The sequence below is a fragment of the Marmota monax genome, unplaced genomic scaffold (assembly GCF_021218885.2).
Source record: "Marmota monax isolate L192 unplaced genomic scaffold, Marmota_monax_Labrador192_F-V1.1 WCK01_AAM20220418_F8-fsc00012, whole genome shotgun sequence".
NCBI classification, from domain to species: domain Eukaryota; kingdom Metazoa; phylum Chordata; class Mammalia; order Rodentia; family Sciuridae; genus Marmota; species Marmota monax.
Window position 1 is genome coordinate 36,050,949 of NW_026695227.1, and position 11,095 is coordinate 36,062,043.

The following is an 11,095-nucleotide window of genomic DNA, read 5'->3' on the forward strand; positions in this document are numbered from 1 at the left end:
TTAGCCTCCCATGAAATGACATCTTTTTCTTACCCATCTGGAAATCCAGTCCATCTAATGATTTTTATGTGACCAATAAACTACATTTATAAATTCTAAAGGGAGCAAATGATCAAAGAAAAAGTTGGATTGTTCTACAAAAACATGAACCCTTAAGGAAACTTCCACTAGTCACACACAGAAAATTCAGGATTGCTATTGAAATAATAAAAATATTAAGTATGATATAAAAGGAGAAGAAAAATATAGGCTGGTTTGCTTGACTTCTATATGCACACCTTTCTGTTGTAGAATTTGAATATGTTTCTCTTTATGATATCTTGGTTTTTACATAAGGATTAGGTAAATATCAATGTACAATGATGAGGAATCACACAGCAATAACCACTTTCATCCTGCTGGGACTGACTGATGACCCAAAACTGCAAGTTCTGCTTTTTATCTTTCTGTTGGTCACCTACATGTTGAGTGTAACAGGGAACCTGACTATTACCACCCTCACACGGGTGGATCCCCATCTTAAGACACCTATGTACTTCTTCCTCAGAAACTTTTCCTTCCTAGAAGTTTCATTTACTACTGTCTGTATCCCTAGATTAGTTTATCAACTGGAGACAATACTGTTACCTACAATGCTTGTGTAAGTCAAATATTTTTTGTTTTTCTCTTTGGAGCAACAGAATTCTTTCTCCTGGCAGCCATGTCTTATGATCGCTATGTGGCCATCTGCAAACCCCTTCATTATATGACCATCATGAACAACAGAGTGTGCACCTTAGTAGTCCTCTCCTGCTGGGTAGCTGGCTTGATGATTATTGTCCCACCCCTAAGTGTAGGTCTCCAGCTTGAATTCTGTGATTCTAATGTCATTGATCATTTCAGTTGTGATGCAAGTCCCCTCCTAAAGATCTCGTGCTCAGACACATGGATATTAGAACAGATGGTTATAATTGTGGCTGTATTTGCCCTCATTATCACCTTAGTTTTTGTGCTTCTGTCCTACACATACATCATCAGGACCATTCTGAGATTCCCCTCTGTTCAGCAAAGGAAAAAGGCCTTTTCCACCTGCTCGTCCCACATGATTGTGCTTTCCATCACCTATGGCAGCTGCATCTTCATCTATATCAAGCCATCAGCAAAAGAAGAGGTGGCCATAAATAAAGGAATTTCAGTTCTCAACACTTCTATAGCGCCCTTGCTGAACCCTTTCATTTACACCTTGAGAAACAAGCAAGTAAAACACGCTTTTAATGACTCCATAAAGAAGATTGTGTTTCTCTCAAAGAAGTAGAAGTTTTGATAAATGAGTAAGATAAAACATTCTGTAATTCTTTTAGTACTGCTTCTAAGTTACTTCTTCATTGCCTTTCTACATTTCAATCAGATTAGCCTTCTCAATGACATTTAATATTTCATCTTGATCTCATCTTTATTAAACTATTATTTCAAATCAAATTCATGCATTGTGTTTTCCATCACTGTGAAACTGAAATTACAATTTCCAAGGTGTTAAGTTTTTCTCATTTCTTAGCTAGGGAAGTGAAGAAAATAACATCACCCTAGAGAAGGAAATATAATATTTAAAATTGTACAAATTATCTTTGAGTTAAATTAAATGGCAATAGTGCCAGACAGTGTCTTCCTGTAATACAAGTTACAAAATGAATAACACAAATGCAACAATCAAAATAGCAACAACAAAAAACATCAGAGACATGCTAAAATATATTAAAAGAAATAAGGCATTCCAAGCAAATTAAAATAATTGGAAATGAAGTATCATCAAGAGTTGATTAGTCAGAATTGAAGAAATGGAGATTTCTTCACAATCACTGAGAAGACTTATTTGCTATTTTCTAATATAGAAGAGCAATATTAATTAAAAATATACATTTGATTTAAAGCAGTATATACATAAAATCACATATTATGGGTTTCTAATTCAGAATAGATGCATGAAAGTGAATTGGAACACCAAATTTTACATTTTCACAAATAAGAAAACTAGTTAAATTAATACATAAAATATACAAAATAATTTTTTGAAGATATCAAGGATATAGAATAATAAAACTAGGAAAAATAAAAATACTAATATCAATTGGAATTAAGATGAAGGGAACAAAAAGAAAATGCTCAAAAATTGAAGAGTTAGTGTTCAAAGCAAATTACAAATGTACATGTTTGGTTTATTAGCCCCTTTATTGATTGGGTTACTTGTTCTTTTTTCTGGTGTTAAGTATTTTGCGTACTTTATATAACCTGGAGATTAATGCTCTATCTGAGGTGAATGCAGTAACATTTTCTCCCATTCTGTAGGCTCTCTCTTCATGTTTTTAATTATTTTCTCTTGCACAAATCCCATGTATTCGAGGGAAAGTGTTTCCCTTTAGAGGATGGGCTGGCTGAGAAATAAAAGCTAAGAAAATAGTACTACAAAATAACCACAGGACACAGAAATACAATTTCAGAGCTGGGGCAGCAACAGGCCAAGCTGACTAGACGGGTATATCTTATAAAAAAAAAAAAAAAGGAGCCCACACCTGGTTTATTTATATCAGCACAGATCTAAAGGATTTGATAGAAATTTCATCTCAAAAACAGGATTGAGACAGGGGTCAGTAGGCCAATCAGTTCCTAAGGGGTCAAGCCTATCTCTGGTGCTGCACAAGACCTGTGACAAAGCTGGGTGTGAGTTCACAATATATCAGACCATCTCAAAACCAGAGAGGGTGCTGCTGGGAGTTCCCAGATGCCAGATGTTCCCAGTTAATGGCTTCAATGCTGATCTGATCTATGCATATTTCATGGGTGGTTTCCCACACTTCCCCCATTTTCTTACTTTTGAAATGCAAAAGATGTTATGTTATATAGAGCACCTGGATTCTTGTTCTGAGGTTAGGACAATCTATTATTAGGATACAAAAGAGAATTAGTAGCAAAAATATCATTCCAATAATATACCATGCAGAGTGTTTCAACATATTTGCTGGATTAAAGCTGTTCAATTTCTGAAGTATTTGACCAGCTAGAAATGTAGGGCCCATAAGATTGATTTTGCTTTTCTGAATATTCTGGATGTGATGATGTAATTCCATAAGATCAAGGCTATTTTATTGCTATGCCAAATATCCATTATATGATTTTTAGCCTTTTCCAAATCCCATTTAGAAGCATTATATTTGATGATGATAACAAAGACATATTAATTAGCAGCATGGCATTTAAGCCTTTATTTAAACTTAAGAGTGGAAACTCATTACCAATAGTATGACAATAGCCTCCAAGGCATTCAATTTAGTTTCAATCTTTTCATCAATATTTATCTGATTATGGAGAGCTTTGGAAGTATTATTGAGAAAATGTGCATGTTGACTGTTTTGAAATATAGCCACCAAAGTTGTCACATTACAGGATATAAATGGTATTAAAGCAACCACTCCAAGAATTGATTTCCAACCAATATTCACCTCATGAAAGAGAAGAAGTAGCAAGTGTCACCCAATCATAAGTTGGCAGGACCTCATTACCCATAGAGTCTGTCAAGTTTTGAACAAAAGGCAAGTTTGAGCCATAGATGGAGCAAGCAAATTTTAATTCTTCTAATGTTTTAAAAGGAATAGCTGCATGAACTCTTACATTTTGGTTTTGTTGGTCTAAGTGCTCAAAAATTGGAAATAACTTAAACTCTGATATATCTTCTCCCAGGGTTCAGGTGGCTCTGAGGCCTCACAGGAGTGGAGAAATATTTGTAGCAGCTATATTTGGGACTCTTGAGTCTTAGACATTCTAGAGAGACAGGGTGGTCCCAGAAAAAAGGACCATTTAAATGCAAATTACAGAGGTCTGCTGCCAATTTAATCTCTTCCTCAAGTGAAAGTTTTTGTCCTCAGACAGAGAATACTCCAGAGTGACCCTTCCTGCATCTTCTTGTTTCTCTCTTTCTAATGAAGTGCAATCTGGGATGTTTCCCTGCCTTTTATTCACTATAAATTAGAATCATGTTCTGGGTCTGCCTCCAGGCTGTTTCCCTGTCTCTCACTTGCTATGAATGAAGTATGCTTTGGTTGTGTTCTTAGATCATCTCTTTGGTTTTCATGAGCTACAAATGGGGCCTGCTGCAGTTCCACCCTTGACTCTTTTCTTTGTTTTTAATGTGTTAAGTTTCCTGCAAACAGAGAATTTCTGGAAGCTTGGCAACCCTATTAACTGGGTTTAAGACTTTTAACCACATTTCTGAGGCCCATGATTAAATCTCCTAAGAACCATCATCCAATATCTTAGTCTGAATATAAGCAAGTCTCTATTACCATGCATATTCTTCTCAATTGTACCCTTAGTCTTGTTAGCTGAAATACAGACAGCATGCAGCTCCCTGCCAGGTTTTTCCCAAGTATAAAAACCAAGGGATTTCTCCTCACAAAACTGTGGACAAATTTCCCTAATCACCTCTAGGAACTGAGAGAGTTGAACTCTTTTCATAGGTTTTCCCTTTTGACTCATGATAATATTTAGAAAAGAAAAGTAAAATTTTCTCTCTGTAGAGAGTGTGTTCCCCATGCATAATATCATGCTATAAGGAAACTTTCTCTCAACCAACTAGCTGTGCACAAGCTTCCTGCAAGAGAGTGCCCAAGTACTCACCTGATACCTTTCTCTTTCAGTTTCCTCAGGAAGGTGTTCCTGTTCTGGTAGCCAATTCTCACTCATGTCCTGTGTGGACAAGGGAAAGCATTCCCATCTCGAGGAATGAACTGGCTGAGAAATAAAAGCTAAGAAAACAGTACTATACAGTAATCACAGGACACAGAAATATAGTTTCAGAGCCAGGGCAGCAACAGGCCAAGCTGACAAGATGGGTGCAGCTTATAAAAAAGAAAGGAGCCTGTACCTGGTTTATTTATATCAGCACAGATCAAAGGGATTCAATGCTAAGTTGTTCACAAGAGTGATGAAACCAGCCTAATTCCATATTAAGGTTGGGAGCCATCTTGTCACAAAGTTATGAAAAGTTCATTTCTGTTTTACTGTAAAATACTAAGATTTCTATTTGGTCTGACCATACATTGATGTTTAAACGTGTAAATTCCTGACAGTGCTCTGAACTCACTCATGCCTGGCTCTCCCTGACCAGATAACAGTCCTCTCTGAAACCTCAGTGGCTCCTCATAAACTCTAATATGGAAATCTAAATTTATTCCCTACCTTGAAATGTTAAGCCATGTAGATCATTTACCTTCTATCTGTCCTTGTACTACTCTTGCCAAAATCCTATTAGTTGTAAGTTCACAAGACATCCCCCTTTATAAATTTTTGTGTTATAAAAACCTTCCCTGCTCTTAGACCAGATGCTGTGCTCTAGCCCAGCTTTGGGGTGAGGCAGTCGCTGATCAGCTCTCTTGAGTACACAATATAAGCTTACTTTACTTTGGTTTAAAATAGGAGTTGGTGGTCTTTTCTTTGTGTTGCAGGTTCAACACAAAACAGAATACAGGTAGGGGCACATAGGCTATTAGATTCCTTGTGGGTCACACCCATCTGTGGAGTTTCAGGGGACCTTTGGCAGAGCTGGGTAAGAGTTCACAATATATTGGACCATCTCAAAAACTGTAGTAGGGGACAGACTGGCCAGGACACTGAAGATAGCAAGAAGCAGTTTTATATGACTGCAGCCAGGTTCAGAGGGTATAGCTTTCACCATAATCATTTAGTCTGCCTGAACTCAGACACTTAACACACACACACACACACACACACACACAATACAATCAACAAATGTAAGAAAAAAATGTTCAACATCTCTTGCATATAGAAATGCAAATCAACACTACTTTATGATTTCATCTCACTACAGTCAGAATTGCAATTATCAAGAATACAAGCAACAACAAAATGTTGGCAAGGATGAAGGGGAAAAGGTACATTCATATATTTATGGTGGGAATGCAAATTGGTACAATTTTTATTGGAACATCTCAAAACTGTTGTAGGGGATAGATGAGGAATTTATGAGAGTTAATCAGAAAATTTGGAATGGAATCACGACTTGACCCACCTATCCCACTTCTTGGTTTATACTCAAAGGATTTACATTCAGCATATTAGAGTGACACAGTCATATCAATGTTTATAGCTGTTCAATTCATAATAGCTAAACCATTTAACCAACCAAGGTGCCCTTCAATAGGTGAATGATTAAATAAAATGTGGCATATATATACCCAATGGAATATTACTCAGTCTTAGAAAAGCATAAAATTATGGCATTTTCAGGTAAATGGATATAACTGGAGAATACCATGCTAAGCAAAATAAGCCAATCCTAAAGAACAAAAGCTGCATATTTTCTCTGATATGCAGATACTAATTCACAATAAGGGGAGGGGGGCTTGCTAAGATTAGAGTTCTTTAGATAGAGGAAAGTGAAGGGAGGGGTGATGGTATGTGGGTAGGAAGAACAATAGAATGAATCAGACATTATTACACTATGTACATACATGATTTCAAGACTAGTGGGATTCTTGGGCTGGGGATGTGGCTCAAGCGGTAGCAAGCTTGCCTGGCATGCGTGTGGCCTGGGTTCCATCCTCAGCACCACATACAAGCAAAGATTTTGTGTCCGCCGAGAACTGAAAAATAAATATGAAAAAAATTCTCTCTCTCTCTCTCTCTCTCTCTCTCTCTCTCTCTCTCTCTCTCTCCTCTCTCTCTCTCTAAAAAAAAAAAAGGCTAGTGGGATTCTATATTAGGTGCAACCAGAAGAATAAGAAATTATGCTCCAAATATGTGTGATGTATTAAAGTGCATTCTCCTGTCACATACAACTAATTAGAACAAAAAAAAATGCTAAAAGTAAAAACAAAGAAAGTGCACTTATCAGTGAAAGAAAAAGGAAAGAAAACTTCAATTATATGTTACCTGTAAGAGGCACACCACTCAGGCAAAAAAATCCATAGGCTAAAATTCAAAAAACAGAAAATGATATTCCATAGAAATGAAGTCCAAAAGCAAGCAAGAGTAGCTCCTCTGGTATCCAACAAGCAGATATCAAGTCAACATTAATCAGAAGAGACAAAGAAGTTACCTTCACACTATAAAGGAAGAAATCCAACCAGAAGATGTCATAATACTAAATATTTATGCCCTGAGAACTTTTCTAATAGTAATTAATGAGCCTCTAGATTTCACTGATGTCCTTCTTCATCTCTAACGATATCTCTTATCTGTCTTTTTTAAAGTTTACCTAAAGTTCTATCAATCGTTTTTATCTTTATAAAGAACTCAATCTTTATAACATTTTGCATGTTTTTATATTCCATTTCATTTATTTATCTCAGGGCTTAATTATTTCCTTACTTACACTAGATTTAGAATTGGTTTATTCTTATATTTCTAGGACCTTAATGCATCTGTACATTCTTTATTTGGGATCTTGCTGGATTTTGGGTTTGTTTGGGTTGTTGTTGTTTATATATAGGCAATCATAGCTATACACTTTCCCCTAGAAAAACTTCAAAATGTCCCAGGGATTCTGGTATGGTCTACGTCTATTATCACTAAATTCTATGGATTTATGTATTTATTTATTTGTTTAGAGAAAAAGCATTATAGTAACACCCACATGGCCCTTTCATGATAATCATGGCGACTTCTCATACTGAGAACTGTTTTTTAAATTTAATTTATTTTCTTCCTGCTTTTAAATTATCATGACTTAATTTGTTCATATTTTGTTTGCTTCTTTATTAAGCCGACAGTCATCTGTCACATAATAAGTAACACAGTTCTCTGCTGACCCAAATTCACTCACTTAAAAAAAATAACTCATTACTTTTTTATTTTTAAATTCATTTTAGCAACTTTATTGACATGTGCTTTATATAAAGGAACTGCAAATGTGTAAGGAAGAAAATCTGAATTGTGTTTACATTTCACACACATCCATAAAATCATCTCCGTATTAGAGACATTCAAGGTAATAAACATATTTATGACCTCTAAAAATTTCTTCCTGTCTCTCATAGTTTTCAGTTTTTAACTTAGTAAGAGCACATCACAGATTGCAGAATCACATCAGTTACACATCCATCAATCTGTATATGGGGTAAAAATGGGAGCTCATAACCCACTTGAATCAAAGGGTGAAATATGATATATCAAGAACTATGTAATGTTTTGAATAACCAACAATAAAAAATTTAAAAAAAGAGCACATCACATGAAGTTCTACCCTCTTCACAAAATTTTAAGTGTACAATACAGTATTGTTAACTACAAACACTTTGTTATATATTAGATATCTAGCACTTATTCATCCTACATAATTGAAACTTTATACTCATTGAACAGTAACTGCCCATTTCCTCAACTCCCCAGACCTGAAAACTTTTATTACTATCTGCTTCTGAGTTTGACTATTTTCAGTTCCTGAAAAATGTGACCTTATTTTCAGTTCCATAAGCATATCATTCTATGACTGTATTTTTATCTTAGTATAATATCTTTCAAATTCATGTATATTTTGGCATATGGCAAAAACTCATCCTTAATTAGGGCTGAATAATATTCTAACATATGTATATAACACATTTACTTTGGCCACTATTCTATAGAAGGGTATTTAAAAGCTTTCATATCCTGGATATTGTGTATAATGATGTAATATGCATTAACATTTTAAAAATCTCTAGAAGATCCTGGTCTCAATACTTTTAGATACATATCTAAAAATTGGATTTCTGTCTCACACAATACTTCTATTGTAATTGTGTTGAGGAAAAATTATACTGTTCTCTAAATTGGCTTTATCATTTGACATCCCCATCAACAATGTACCTGAGTCTCAATTTCTCCTCCTCTAGCCAAAACTTGTTACTTTTAGTTTGGGGGTTTGTTGTTTTGCTTTTGCTCATATAATAGCCCTCATAACAAGTGTGATGCCTCCCTGTGGCTATATTTGCACCCCTCTGACAATTAGTGATGTTGAGAACCTTGTACACTTGTATGTCTTCTTTTGGATAATAACTTTTCAGATCCTTTTCCCACTTTTGTTTTTAGTTGCATTAGTTCTTCTACTGTCACATCTACAGAGTTTTTTTATATTTTAGATATTAATCCCTTACCATGTTTATGATTATAAGTATTTTTCCATTCTATGGAATGCCTTTTCATCCTGCTTTGTTTGTTTGTTTGTTTTTTGTGAGTGTAGAAGCATCTCAATTTGATGTGCTCCCACTTGTCTGTTAATGTTTTTATCACCTGAGCTTTTGGAGTCATTGCCAAGACCAATGTCATGACACTTTCTAAATATACTTCTTCCTGGAGTTTTACTGTCTCAGATGTTTGTGTGAGTGTGTGTGTGAGTGCGTGTGTGAGTGGTGTGTGTGCGTGTTGTCTCAGATCTTATGTTTAGTCTTTAGTTCTTTTTCAGTTGTGAATAATGTGAGATAAGGCTCCAGTTTCATTCTTTTGCATATGAATATATAGTTTTTGCAATTCTACTTATTGTCATTTCCTATCGTTAATATATAGCACCTTCTAAAATATCAATGTTCTGTACACACATGGGATTATTACTGAGCTCTCTTTTCGGTTCAATTAGTTTACATGTCTGTCTTCATACAAATGCCATGATGTTTAATTGTTGCAGCTTTGTAACATACTTAGAAATCAGCAAATGTTATGCCTCCAATGCCATTCTTTTTTCTCATAATTGATTTAGCTCTTCAAAGTCTTTGGTTATCATATTCCAATTTTAGCCTTTTTTTCTTTTTCAGTAAGAAACTGTTCTTGAAATCATGATATATATCACATTGAATGTGTAGATAAATTAGTGTAAAGAACAATTTAACAATATTAAATCTTCCAATTCATAAATATGGGTTTCTTTTTTTTATTTCTGTCCCTTAAGTCATTCATCAGTGTTTTAGAGTTTTCAGCATAAAAGTCTTTTCTCTATTTAGAGAAAAACATTTATTTTAAATGTTTTATTCTCTGTTATGCTATTATAAATTAAATTTTTTTCTTTCAAACTTTTCAAATAGTTTGTTGTTACTGTAGAGATGCAGCTGAGTTTTGTTGTATTAGTTTGGTATTTTGCAACATTACTAGTTCATTGGTTCAAAACAGTTTTTGTGTGTCTGTGTGTGTGTGTGTCTCTGTGTGTGTGTATTCTTCAGTGTATTCTTCATAGAAGACCATGCCATCTACAAAAAAAGATAGTTTGACATTTTTCCAATTGAATGTTTTTCATTTCTTATTATTGCATTATTCCTCTAGCTATCATTTTCAGTCTAACATTGAATAAAAGCAGTGAATATGGGAAAACTTGTCTTGAATTTGATATTTAAGGATCATGTTTTCCATTACTGAATATAATGTTAGTGGTGGGCTTGTTATACACAGACTTGTTGTGTTGAGACTAATTCCTTCAGAACCTAGTTTGTTGAGAGATTTTTTTAAAAATCATAAAATACTGATTTATTCCTGGAGTGCAAAGATGACTCAACATGGGCAAATAAATTAATTAGATAATCCACAGTAGCAGAATGAAGAATAAAATCATATGTGCATCTCAATAGAGTAAAATATTTAGCAAGGGCAATACCTTTCCATCATAAAAACACAATTTCTTATTTTTGATTCCTTATAGATAGGCAAGAGATTCACCACCATCAAATTCAATTGCCAACTAGATGGTGTTGATTGACATTCCTTTGGATAGGTATCATAAACTATCACTTGGATTCAGGTAGGTCAGTTATATGTTTCATAGGCTTAGTGTGCTGCTTAATTATATGAGTGCTAGAATTATGTTGACAGGGTTTGTACTCTGGCTTTGTCATTTACAAGCTTCACATTTTGAAAAAAAAAAAAAAAACACCATTACCTTCTCTAGAATTCAGGTTTGTTCATTTGTTATAAAGGAGGAAAAATAATTTTACTCAATTGATATATTTTTAAAATAATTTTATATAGATTAACATCTAAAATACTGCAAGTAAACAAGTAAGTTCTTGGCAGTGTTAATCATTATTATTGTAATTGGTCCATCCCACTGCAACACTGGTCTCAGCAGGCTGTGGAACTGAGT

General features: G+C 34.6%; 1 pseudogene; it reads left to right on the plus strand.

Moving 5' to 3' along the window:
• Positions 1–362: 362 nt before the first annotated feature.
• LOC124087304 (olfactory receptor 6C2-like) lies at positions 363–1,294 on the plus strand (annotated as a pseudogene).
• Positions 1,295–11,095: the final 9,801 nt, after the last annotated feature.